The sequence below is a fragment of the Procambarus clarkii genome, chromosome 12 (genome assembly GCF_040958095.1).
Source record: "Procambarus clarkii isolate CNS0578487 chromosome 12, FALCON_Pclarkii_2.0, whole genome shotgun sequence".
Classification (NCBI taxonomy): Eukaryota; Metazoa; Arthropoda; class Malacostraca; order Decapoda; family Cambaridae; genus Procambarus; species Procambarus clarkii.
In genome coordinates this window covers 48,780,989-48,794,508 of record NC_091161.1, presented here as the reverse complement: position 1 = coordinate 48,794,508, position 13,520 = coordinate 48,780,989, and the positions used below count along the sequence as shown (strand labels likewise).

Sequence of the window (13,520 nt, the reverse complement as noted above, 5' to 3'; positions counted from 1 at the left end):
ACGTTTGCACCAAAGGTCCATGAATTGAGTGACTGAAATTAACGTATTTTATATGTTAAAAACGACTTTATATAAATACCTTATATAAATGTCACCTTTCTGCGACCAACGTCAAAAACATCAAAAAACACATTTAAGATGGTTTTCACATTTTTCATCCAGATGAAGACCCTAATCACAGCTACTCTCCAAGCACCAGGCGCTAAGATATTTAAATATTTTATTTGTACTTGAATAAAGGTACATATTATTCTTTGGGATGGTAAATAATGAGATGTAAATAATAGCATTCATTTATTACAACAGTGTTTATTAATACATAGTTCTTATAAGACAGAAACGTGAATACAGGTCTTCAAATACATACAAGAGTCCAAAGAAGGCTTCGTGTATAATTATATAATTATATATATAATGATAACACAGGAAGCTTGAGCTTCATATCATGAGGCGGCAGTCAAGTGTGAGGTCAACTCATGAGAGGGCAGTGAGATATTAGTGAGGTTGCAGGTCAAATGGAGCACTGTCAGCTCCTACCACATCCTCAAAAAGGTATCTCATTTACTACGTCCACTGCGATATTGTTTTCCTTTGCGTTCACAACGATTCCAATCCCTTCCTCTCTCTCTATTTGATTCTCTTTCTCCACGATTTTTTCGGTGATGGGGACGATGGGCTGGAGATCCTCGTCACTGACGTTGTTCTGATCTGCTGCGATGTCTCTTTCTCGACCTTTCCTTGCCTCTTTCATGATCTGTCTCCTGTGAGTGACTTCTGCGAAGCTTTTCTCTTTCTCTGTCACATGGAAGGCCTCGGTGTGGGGAGCTAGAGTGGCCTCTGCCATCCTGGTCGTCACAGAGTGTTGTTCGGGATGGCTCTACTGGATCATTTCTTGGTCTTGGTGGAGGAAAGATGTCCTCCTCATCACTTTCCCTCTCGTGGTTGTCCAAATCATCATTTAATACGGATACTCGACCTTTAAGCTCGTTGTTGGCTTCATGAATCGGTCTCTTTTGGATCCTCGGTAAAATTATATCACATGAACATTCATCTCTTAATAAACAATCAATATATTCATCCATGTGAGTAAACTGGAACTGGCCGGAACGGTCAATAACGCGTAGTTTCCTAAAGTCATTAAGGAGAGGTTCCAGGTACTTGTAACAATTCAGTGATCCACATACAAGTCTCAAGTAAAATGCCCCCAAAGCACGAGCATACTTAAAATCCTTTTGTGTGATGAATTCTATAATTATGTCAGTCTCAGGTTGGATCTGGAGCATCTTTAGCACGAGACATAGGAATGGCGTGGGTATGAACATACATAAGAACATAAGAACAAAGGTAACTTGCAGAAGGCCTATTGGCCCATACGAGGCAGCTCCTATTCTATAACCACCCAATCCCACTCATATACTTGTCCAACCCGTGCTTGAAACAATCGAGGGACCCCACCTCCACAATGTTACGCGGCAATTGGTTCCACAAATCAACAACCCTGTTACTGAACCAGTATTTACCCAAGTCTTTCCTAAATCTAAACTTATCCAATTTATATCCATTGTTTCGTGTTCTGTCCTGTGTTGATACTTTTAATACCCTATTAATATCCCCCCGGTTATGTCCATTCATCCACTTGTAAACCTCTATCATGTCACCCCTAACTCTTCGCCTTTCCAGTGAATGCAACTTAAGCTTTGTTAATCTTTCTTCATATGAAAGATTTCTAATTTGGGGAATTAACTTAGTCATCCTACGCTGGACACGTTCAAGTGAATTTATATCCATTCTATAATATGGCGACCAAAACTGAACTGCATAATCTAAATGGGGCCTAACTAGAGCAAGATATAGCTTGAGAACCACACCAGGTGTCTTGTTACTAACGCTGCGATTAATAAATCCAAGTGTCCGATTTGCCTTATTACGAACATTTATGCATTGATCCTTTTGTTTTAAATTCTTACTAATCATAACTCCCAGATCCCTTTCGCAATCCGACTTCGCAATCACAACACCATCTAGCTCGTATCTTGTAACTCTATCATCATTACCTAACCTCAGAACTTTACATTTATCAGCATTAAACTGCATCTGCCAATCCTTTGACCATTTCAAAACCCTATCTAGATCAACTTGAAGTGATAGTGAGTCCTCCTCCGAATTAATTTCCCTACCGATTTTCGTATCATCGGCAAATTTGCAAATGTTGCTACTCAAACCTGAATCTAAATCATTTATATATATTATAAACAACAGAGGTCCCAGGACAGAGCCTTGAGGCACTCCACTTACAACATTTTCCCACTCTGACTTGATTCCATTTATACTAACTCTCTGTTTCCTTTGGTATAGCCATGCCCTAATCCAGCTTAATATAGCACCCCCAATACCATGAGACTCTATTTTTTTTAATCAGTCTTTCATGTGGCACTGTATCAAAAGCTTTGCTAAAGTCAAGGTATACAACATCGCAATCCTTACCACTATCAACTGCCTCAACAATGCTAGAATAAAAAGATAACAAATTTGTTAAACATGAACGGCCATTTATAAAACCATGTTGCGACTCAATTATTAATTTATGTTTTTCAAAACTGTTGGCTCCGTGAACACCACCAATACACCTGAGGGCTATTGCTTTTGTCGACTAGTAATTCCGCCGAGAGGGCAAAGCATTCTTCTTTCCAGTATCTAGAGTCGTATATCCTAGTTCTTATAATTTTCTCAACTAAATACTGGGGGTTTGTGCCGTGAGTGGCCCGGGATTCCCTGATCGTGCGGTTGGCCATGTCGCCTACTGATTACAGAGGCCATGTTTAGATTGATTGATGAGAGAGATAGAGAGAAGATTAAGCCACCCAAAAGGTGGCACGGGCATGAATAGCCCGTAAGTGGTGGCCCTTTTGAGCCATTTCCAGTATCAATAGATGATACTGGAGATCTGTGGAGGTGCGACTGCACCCTGCGTGACGGGAGATGTCTCCCGGACCAAGTGGTGACCAGATGGTGTGCCATGTTTAGGATGGAGGCGTATTTATTAGTGTCCTAGAGAAGAGGGTAGGAGTCAGGTGTCAGTGAGGGATAGAAGACGGGTGGGGAGGAGGAGCAAGATTATGAGAGCATAATCTCAATATAAAAACATATATATAGAGAGAATATAAAAACAAAGATAACTGCAGAAGGCCTATTGGCCCTTACGAGGCAGCTACTATTTATAACCACCCAATCCCACTCATAAACATGTCCAACCCGCGCTTGAAACAATCGAGGGACACCACCTCCACCACGTTATGCGGTAATTGGTTCCACAAATCAACAACCCTGTTACCGAACCAGTATTTACCCAAGTCTTTCCTAAATCTAAATTTATCCAATTTATACCCATTGTTTCGTGTTCTGTCTTGTGTTGATACTTTTAATACCCTATTATTATCCCGTTTGTTGTAAACATAAGAACATAGAACAAAGGCAACTGCAGAAGGCCTATTGGCCCATACGAGACAGCTCCTATTTATAACCACCCAATCCCACCCATATACATGTCCAACCCATGCTTGAAACAATCGAGAGACCCCACCTCCACAATGTTACGTGGCAATTGGTTCCACAAATCAACAACCCTGTTACTGAACCAGTATTTACCCAAGTCTTTCTTAAATACAGATTTTTAAAAGTTTCCCAAAAACGTATGCAACAAAATGAAGTTTATCATTATTTATAAAATCAATAAATCTACGTAGATAAGAATAATGATGTAAGTTTTTAGAGGCGTAAACTCTACATATAGTGTGCAAGTTTCATGTAAATTGAATAATAAATAAAGGCTCTGAAACCAGATCTAGTTGTAAAAGTTGGAGTTGAGTAGCGCGCGCGACAAGTTACTTTACTCACGGTCACTCGTGACAATGCGTGATTTACGCAATTGCGGCCAGCTCGTACCTTCTATGGAGAGCTCGCATGCATCTAGCTTTCAATGCTTGTCTCTTGTTCGTTTGGTAAGTCATATTGCAGTACAAATAACAATAATAGCATGAGTTCTGGGAGATATTGTGAGAGCGCGTCAGCGATAGAACCACTCCCCACGAGAGACATACAGTCACTGAGGGCCTGAGCCACGTACCACCCTCTCTCTCACACAATACTGTTGCCAATGAGTGAGTTTATATTCATTTTATGCATAACATGTTATTTTCAACGCTATTACGAAAAATAAGACTTCTACAACGTAAGATACAATATCCCGCGGCGCACTCTCGCCGCGAGGACCAGATTCACGAAAGTTGCAGCGGGAAACTTGACTCTAATTACGTTATTTTTCAAGATATCATTAAACGGTTTGGACCACAGTGTTGCCAGAACGTTGTAGTATTTTTCGTAAATATTCCATTTTTCTTCAGGTTTTCGGTTACCATGGCTCCTTAAGCTCTTTCAGTTTAGCATCATCATAGTACTGGTTGTGTCTGACCTGTTTACCAGTACTTCTTTTTGTTTGGCGTGACTCACTATTTTTGATGGCCTCATAGGTATTATTTATGAGGTCATCATAAAACTGTTGTACATTCTCAGGCCCATAATTGTTATACCAATGTTCTATGCTGTCTATAAAGAATTTTTCTTGCTCTTTCCTTACTGTTAGCCTGCGTCTACTCAGCTTCAATTCTTACTAATCATAACTCCCAGATCCCTTTCGCAATCCGACTTCGCAATCTCAACACCATCTAGCTCGTATCTTGTAACTCTATCATCATTACCTAACCTCAGAACTTTACATTTATCAGCATTAAACTGCATCTGCCAATCCTTTGACCATTTCAAAACCCTATCTAGATCAACTTGAAGTGATAGTAAGTCTTCTTCCGAATTAATTTCCCTACCGATTTTCGTATCATCGGCAAATTTGCAAATGTTGCTACTCAAACCTGAATCTAAATCATTTATATATATATTAAACAACAGAGGTCCCAGGACCAACCCGTCCTCGACTCAAGTCCATTACATTCAGCGGTCAACCCCACAGACGCATTCATAAATTTTAACATGCTGTTCATTCAAAACGGGCTAACCATCCAGTGTGATGGGGAATTTTTAGCATCACGTAACTAGCTTTTTGACACTGTACTCCCCCTTCATGTAGTCTAGGGTAGCTGCACAAATGCAGATGTACCTAATGTATTAATAAAAAAAGGAATACCTCCATACACCTATTCTTGTAATGGTAGTGCTTACATATTTGCACTTTAACATACACATCAAAAGTACACGCACACACACAGACCAGCACAACCCCACACATGCACAAAACCACCCACATACATTTTTACTTAATTTAAAATAGAAACGTTTAAAAACATTAGTTATACGTTTGCACCAAAGGTCCATGAATTGAGTGACTGAAATTAACGTATATTATATGTTAAAAACGACTTTATATAAATACCTTATATAAATGTCACCTTTCTGCGACCAACGTCAAAAACATCAAAAAACACATTTAAGATGGTTTTCACATTTTTCATCCAGATGAAGACCCTAATCACAGCTACTCTCTAAGCACCAGGCGCTAAGATATTTAAATATTTTATTTGTACTTGAATAAAGGTACATATTATTCTTTGGGATGGTAAATAATGAGATGTAACTAATAGCATTCATTTATTACAACAGTGTTTATTAATACATAGTTCTTATAAGACAGAAACGTGAATACAGGTCTTCAAATACATACAAGAGTCCAAAGAAGGCTTCGTGTATAATTATATAATTATATATATAATGATAACACAGGAAGCTTGAGGTTCATATCATGAGGCGGCAGTCAAGTGTGAGGTCAACTCATGAGAGGGCAGTGAGATATTAGTGAGGTTGCAGGTCAAATGGAGCACTGTCAGCTCCTACCACATCCTCAAAAAGGTATCTCATTTACTACGTCCACTGCGATATTGTTTTCCTTTGCGTTCACAACGATTCCAATCCCTTCCTCTCTCTCTATTTGATTCTCTTTCTCCACGATTTTTTCGGTGATGGGGACGATGGGCTGGAGATCCTCGTCGCTGACGTTGTTCTGATCTGCTGCGATGTCTCTTTCTCGACCTTTCCTTGCCTCTTTCATGATCTGTCTCCTGTGAGTGACTTCTGCGAAGCTTTTCTCTTTCTCTGTCACATGGAAGGCCTCGGTGTGGGGAGCTAGAGTGGCCTCTGCCATCCTGGTCGTCACAGAGTGTTGTTCGGGATGGCTCTACTGGATCATTTCTTGGTCTTGGTGGAGGAAAGATGTCCTCCTCATCACTTTCCCTCTCGTGGTTGTCCAAATCATCATTTAATACGGATACTCGCCCTTTAAGCTCGTTGTTGGCTTCATGAATCAGGTCTCTTTTGGATCCTCGGTAAAATTATATCACATGAACATTCATCTCTTAATAAACAATCAATATATTCATCCATGTGAGTAAACTGGAACTGGCCGGAACGGTCAATAACGCGTAGTTTCCTAAAGTCATTAAGGAGAGGTTCCAGGTACTTGTAACAATTCAGTGATCCACATACAAGTCTCAAGTAAAATGCCCCCAAAGCACGAGCATACTTAAAATCCTTTTGTGTGATGAATTCTATAATTATGTCAGTCTCAGGTTGGATCTGGAGCATCTTTAGCACGAGACATAGGAATGGCGTGGGTATGAACATACATAAGAACATAAGAACAAAGGTAACTGCAGAAGGCCTATTGGCCCATACGAGGCAGCTCCTATTCTATAACCACCCAATCCCACTCATATACTTGTCCAACCCGTGCTTGAAACAATCGAGGGACCCCACCTCCACAATGTTACGCGGCAATTGGTTCCACAAATCAACAACCCTGTTACTGAACCAGTATTTACCCAAGTCTTTCCTAAATCTAAACTTATCCAATTTATATCCATTGTTTCGTGTTCTGTCCTGTGTTGATACTTTTAATACCCTATTAATATCCCCCCGGTTATGTCCATTCATCCACTTGTAAACCTCTATCATGTAAACCTTCGCCTTTCCAGTGAATGCAACTTAAGCTTTGTTAATCTTTCTTCATATGAAAGATTTCTAATTTGGGGAATTAACTTAGTCATCCTACGCTGGACACGTTCAAGTGAATTTATATCCATTCTATAATATGGCGACCAAAACTGAACTGCATAATCTAAATGGGGCCTAACTAGAGCAAGATATAGCTTGAGAACCACACCAGGTGTCTTGTTACTAACGCTGCGATTAATAAATCCAAGTGTCCGATTTGCCTTATTACGAACATTTATGCATTGATCCTTTTGTTTTAAATTCTTACTAATCATAACTCCCAGATCCCTTTCGCAATCCGACTTCGCAATCACAACACCATCTAGCTCGTATCTTGTAACTCTATCATCATTACCTAACCTCAGAACTTTACATTTATCAGCATTAAACTGCATCTGCCAATCCTTTGACCATTTCAAAACCCTATCTAGATCAACTTGAAGTGATAGTGAGTCCTCCTCCGAATTAATTTCCCTACCGATTTTCGTATCATCGGCAAATTTGCAAATGTTGCTACTCAAACCTGAATCTAAATCATTTATATATATTATAAACAACAGAGGTCCCAGGACAGAGCCTTGAGGCACTCCACTTACAACATTTTCCCACTCTGACTTGATTCCATTTATACTAACTCTCTGTTTCCTTTGGTATAGCCATGCCCTAATCCAGCTTAATATAGCACCCCCAATACCATGAGACTCTATTTTTTTTAATCAGTCTTTCATGTGGCACTGTATCAAAAGCTTTGCTAAAGTCACGGTATACAACATCGCAATCCTTACCACTATCAACTGCCTCAACAATGCTAGAATAAAAAGATAACAAATTTGTTAAACGGCCATTTATAAAACCATGTTGCGACTCAATTATTAATTTATGTTTTTCAAAACTGTTGGCTCCGTGAACACCACCAATACACCTGAGGGCTATTGCTTTTGTCGACTAGTAATTCCGCCGAGAGGGCAAAGCATTCTTCTTTCCAGTATCTAGAGTCGTATATCCTAGTTCTTATAATTTTCTCAACTAAATACTGGGGGTTTGTGCCGTGAGTGGCCCGGGATTCCCTGATCGTGCGGTTGGCCATGTCGCCTACTGATTACAGAGGCCATGTTTAGATTGATTGATGAGAGAGATAGAGAGAAGATTAAGCCACCCAAAAGGTGGCACGGGCATGAATAGCCCGTAAGTGGTGGCCCTTTTGAGCCATTTCCAGTATCAATAGATGATACTGGAGATCTGTGGAGGTGCGACTGCACCCTGCGTGACGGGAGATGTCTCCCGGACCAAGTGGTGACCAGATGGTGTGCCATGTTTAGGATGGAGGCGTATTTATTAGTGTCCTAGAGAAGAGGGTAGGAGTCAGGTGTCAGTGAGGGATAGAAGACGGGTGGGGAGGAGGAGCAAGATTATGAGAGCATATGAATATAAAAACAAAGATAACTGCAGAAGGCCTATTGGCCCTTACGAGGCAGCTACTATTTATAACCACCCAATCCCACTCATAAACATGTCCAACCCGCGCTTGAAACAATCGAGGGACACCACCTCCACCACGTTATGCGGTAATTGGTTCCACAAATCAACAACCCTGTTACCGAACCAGTATTTACCCAAGTCTTTCCTAAATCTAAATTTATCCAATTTATACCCATTGTTTCGTGTTCTGTCTTGTGTTGATACTTTTAATACCCTATTATTATCCCGTTTGTTGTAAACATAAGAACATAGAACAAAGGCAACTGCAGAAGGCCTATTGGCCCATACGAGACAGCTCCTATTTATAACCACCCAATCCCACCCATATACATGTCCAACCCATGCTTGAAACAATCGAGAGACCCCACCTCCACAATGTTACGTGGCAATTGGTTCCACAAATCAACAACCCTGTTACTGAACCAGTATTTACCCAAGTCTTTCTTAAATACAGATTTTTAAAAGTTTCCCAAAAACGTATGCAACAAAATGAAGTTTATCATTATTTATAAAATCAATAAATCTACGTAGATAAGAATAATGATGTAAGTTTTTAGAGGCGTAAACTCTACATATAGTGTGCAAGTTTCATGTAAATTGAATAATAAATAAAGGCTCTGAAACCAGATCTAGTTGTAAAAGTTGGAGTTGAGTAGCGCGCGCGACAAGTTACTTTACTCACGGTCACTCGTGACAATGCGTGATTTACGCAATTGAGGCCAGCTCGTACCTTCTATGGAGAGCTCGCATGCATCTAGCTTTCAATGCTTGTCTCTTGTTCGTTTGGTAAGTCATATTGCAGTACAAATAACAATAATAGCATGAGTTCTGGGAGATATTGTGAGAGCGCGTCAGCGATAGAACTACTCCCCACGAGAGACATACAGTCACTGAGGGCCTGAGCCACGTACCACCCTCTCTCTCACACAATACTGTTGCCAATGAGTGAGTTTATATTCATTTTATGCATAACATGTTATTTTCAACGCTATTACGAAAAATAAGACTTCTACAACGTAAGATACAATACCCCGCGGCGCACTCTCGCCCCGAGGACCAGATTCACGAAAGTTGCAGCGGGAAATTTGACTCTAATTACGTTATTTTTCAAGATATCATTAAACGGTTTGGACCACAGTGTTGCCAGAACGTTGTAGTATTTTTCGTAAATATTCCATTTTTCTTCAGGTTTTCGGTTACCATGGCTCCTTAAGCTCTTTCAGTTTAGCATCATCATAGTACTGGTTGTGTCTGACCTGTTTACCAGTACTTCTTTTTGTTTGGCGTGACTCACTATTTTTGATGGCCTCATAGGTATTATTTATGAGGTCATCATAAAACTGTTGTACATTCTCAGGCCCATAATTGTTATACCAATGTTCTATGCTGTCTATAAAGAATTTTTCTTGCTCTTTCCTTACTGTTAGCCTGCGTCTACTCAGCTTCAATTATTACTAATCATAACTCCCAGATCCCTTTCGCAATCCGACTTCGCAATCTCAACACCATCTAGCTCGTATCTTGTAACTCTATCATCATTACCTAACCTCAGAACTTTACATTTATCAGCATTAAACTGCATCTGCCAATCCTTTGACCATTTCAAAACCCTATCTAGATCAACTTGAAGTGATAGTAAGTCTTCTTCCGAATTAATTTCCCTACCGATTTTCGTATCATCGGCAAATTTGCAAATGTTGCTACTCAAACCTGAATCTAAATCATTTATATATATATTAAACAACAGAGGTCCCAGGACCAACCCGTCCTCGACTCAAGTCCATTACATTCAGCGGTCAACCCCACAGACGCATTCATAAATTTTAACATGCTGTTCATTCAAAACGGGCTAACCATCCAGTGTGATAGGGAATTTTTAGCATCACGTAACTAGCTTTTTGACACTGTACTCCCCCTTCATGTAGTCTAGGGTAGCTGCACAAATGCAGATGTACCTAATGTATTAATAAAAAAAGGAATACCTCCATACACCTATTCTTGTAATGGTAGTGCTTACATATTTGCACTTTAACATACACATCAAAAGTACACGCACACACACAGACCAGCACAACCCCACACATGCACAAAACCACCCACATACATTTTTACTTAATTTAAAATAGAAACGTTTAAAAACATTAGTTATACGTTTGCACCAAAGGTCCATGAATTGAGTGACTGAAATTAACGTATATTATATGTTAAAAACGACTTTATATAAATACCTTATATAAATGTCACCTTTCTGCGACCAACGTCAAAAACATCAAAAAACACATTTAAGATGGTTTTCACATTTTTCATCCAGATGAAGACCCTAATCACAGCTACTCTCCAAGCACCAGGCGCTAAGATATTTAAATATTTTATTTGTACTTGAATAAAGGTACATATTATTCTTTGGGATGGTAAATAATGAGATGTAACTAATAGCATTCATTTATTACAACAGTGTTTATTAATACATAGTTCTTATAAGACAGAAACGTGAATACAGGTCTTCAAATACATACAAGAGTCCAAAGAAGGCTTCGTGTATAATTATATAATTATATATATAATGATAACACAGGAAGCTTGAGGTTCATATCATGAGGCGGCAGTCAAGTGTGAGGTCAACTCATGAGAGGGCAGTGAGATATTAGTGAGGTTGCAGGTCAAATGGAGCACTGTCAGCTCCTACCACATCCTCAAAAAGGTATCTCATTTACTACGTCCACTGCGATATTGTTTTCCTTTGCGTTCACAACGATTCCAATCCCTTCCTCTCTCTCTATTTGATTCTCTTTCTCCACGATTTTTTCGGTGATGGGGACGATGGGCTGGAGATCCTCGTCGCTGACGTTGTTCTGATCTGCTGCGATGTCTCTTTCTCGACCTTTCCTTGCCTCTTTCATGATCTGTCTCCTGTGAGTGACTTCTGCGAAGCTTTTCTCTTTCTCTGTCACATGGAAGGCCTCGGTGTGGGGAGCTAGAGTGGCCTCTGCCATCCTGGTCGTCATAGAGTGTTGTTCGGGATGGCTCTACTGGATCATTTCTTGGTCTTGGTGGAGGAAAGATGTCCTCCTCATCACTTTCCCTCTCGTGGTTGTCCAAATCATCATTTAATACGGATACTCGCCCTTTAAGCTCGTTGTTGGCTTCATGAATCAGTCTCTTTTGGATCCTCGGTAAAATTATATCACATGAACATTCATCTCTTAATAAACAATCAATATATTCATCCATGTGAGTAAACTGGAACTGGCCGGAACGGTCAATAACGCGTAGTTTCCTAAAGTCATTAAGGAGAGGTTCCAGGTACTTGTAACAATTCAGTGATCCACATACAAGTCTCAAGTAAAATGCCCCCAAAGCACGAGCATACTTAAAATCCTCTTGTGTGATGAATTCTATAATTATGTCAGTCTCAGGTTGGATCTGGAGCATCTTTAGCACGAGACATAGGAATGGCGTGGGTATGCTGTTGGCTCCGTGAACACCACCAATACACCTGAGGGCTATTGCTTTGTCGACTAGTAATTCCGCCGAGAGGGCAAAGCATTCTTCTTTCCAGTATCTAGAGTCGTATATCCTAGTTCTTATAATTTTCTCAACTATATACTGGGGGTTTGTGCCGTGAGTGGCCCGGGCTTCCCTGATCGTGCGGTTGGCCATGTCGCCTACTGATTACAGAGGCCATGTTTAAATTGATTGATGAGAGAGAGAGAGAGAAGATTAAGCCACCCAAAAGGTGGCACGGGCATGAATAGCCCGTAAGTGGTGGCCCTTTTGAGCCATTTCCAGTATCAATAGATGATACTGGAGATCTGTGGAGGTGCGACTGCACCCTGCGTGACGGGAGATGTCTCCCGGACCAAGTGGTGACCAGATGGTGTGCCATGTTTAGGATGGAGGCGTATTTATTAGTGTCCTAGAGAAGAGGGTAGGAGTCAGGTGTCAGTGAGGGATAGAAGACGGGTGGGGAGGAGGAGCAAGATTATGAGAGCATATGAATATAAAAACAAAGATAACTGCAGGAGGCCTATTGGCCCGTACGAGGCAGCTCCTATTTATAACCACCCAATCCCACTCATAAACATGTCCAACCCGCGCTTGAAACAATCGAGGGACACCACCTCCACCACGTTATGCGGTAATTGCTTCCACAAATCAACAACCCTGTTACCGAACCAGTATTTACCCAAGTCTTTCCTAAATCTAAATTTATCCAATTTATACCCATTGTTTCGTGTTCTGTCTTGTGTTGATACTTTTAATACCCTATTATTATCCCGTTTGTTGTGTCCATCAATCCACTTGTAAACATAAGAACATAGAACAAAGGCAACTGCAGAAGGCCTATTGGCCCATACGAGACAGCTCCTATTTATAACCACCCACCCTCTCTCTCACACAATACTGTTGCCAATGAGTGAATTTATATTCATTTTATGCATAACATGTTATTTTCAACGCTATTACGAAAAATAAGACTTCTACAACGTAAGATACAATACCCCGCGGCGCACTCACGCCGCGAGGACCAGATTCACGAAAGCTGCAGCGGGAAATTTGACTCTACGTTATTTTTCAAGATATCATTAAACGGTTTGGACCACAGTGTTGCCAGAACGTTGTAGTATTTTTCGTAAATATTCCATTTTTCTTCAGGTTTTCGGTTACCATGGCTCCTTAAGCTCTTTCAGTTTAGCATCATCATAGTACTGGTTGTGTCTGACCTGTTTACCAGTACTTCTTTTTGTTTGGCGTGACTCACTATTTTTGATGGCCTCATAGGTATTATTTATGAGGTCATCATAAAACTGTTGTACATTCTCAGGCCCATAATTGTTATACCAATGTTCTATGCTGTCTATAAAGAATATTTCTTGCTCTTTCCTTACTGTTAGCCTGCGTCTACTCAGCTTCAATTCTTACTAATCATAACTCCCAGATCCCTTTCGCAATCCGACTTCGCAATCTCAACACCATCTAGCTCGTAT

General features: G+C 40.3%; 3 pseudogenes; all 3 read right to left on the bottom strand.

Annotated features, from left to right (window-relative positions):
- Positions 1-689: 689 nt before the first annotated feature.
- Positions 690-2,792, bottom strand: LOC138364072 (pre-mRNA-splicing factor 38A pseudogene; annotated as a pseudogene).
- A 3,565-nt stretch (positions 2,793-6,357) lies between these two features.
- LOC138364071 (pre-mRNA-splicing factor 38-like) lies at positions 6,358-8,140 on the bottom strand (annotated as a pseudogene).
- Positions 8,141-11,238: 3,098 nt separating this feature from the next.
- On the bottom strand, positions 11,239-12,192 carry LOC138364070 (pre-mRNA-splicing factor 38A pseudogene; annotated as a pseudogene).
- Between the last annotated feature and the right edge of the window lie 1,328 nt (positions 12,193-13,520).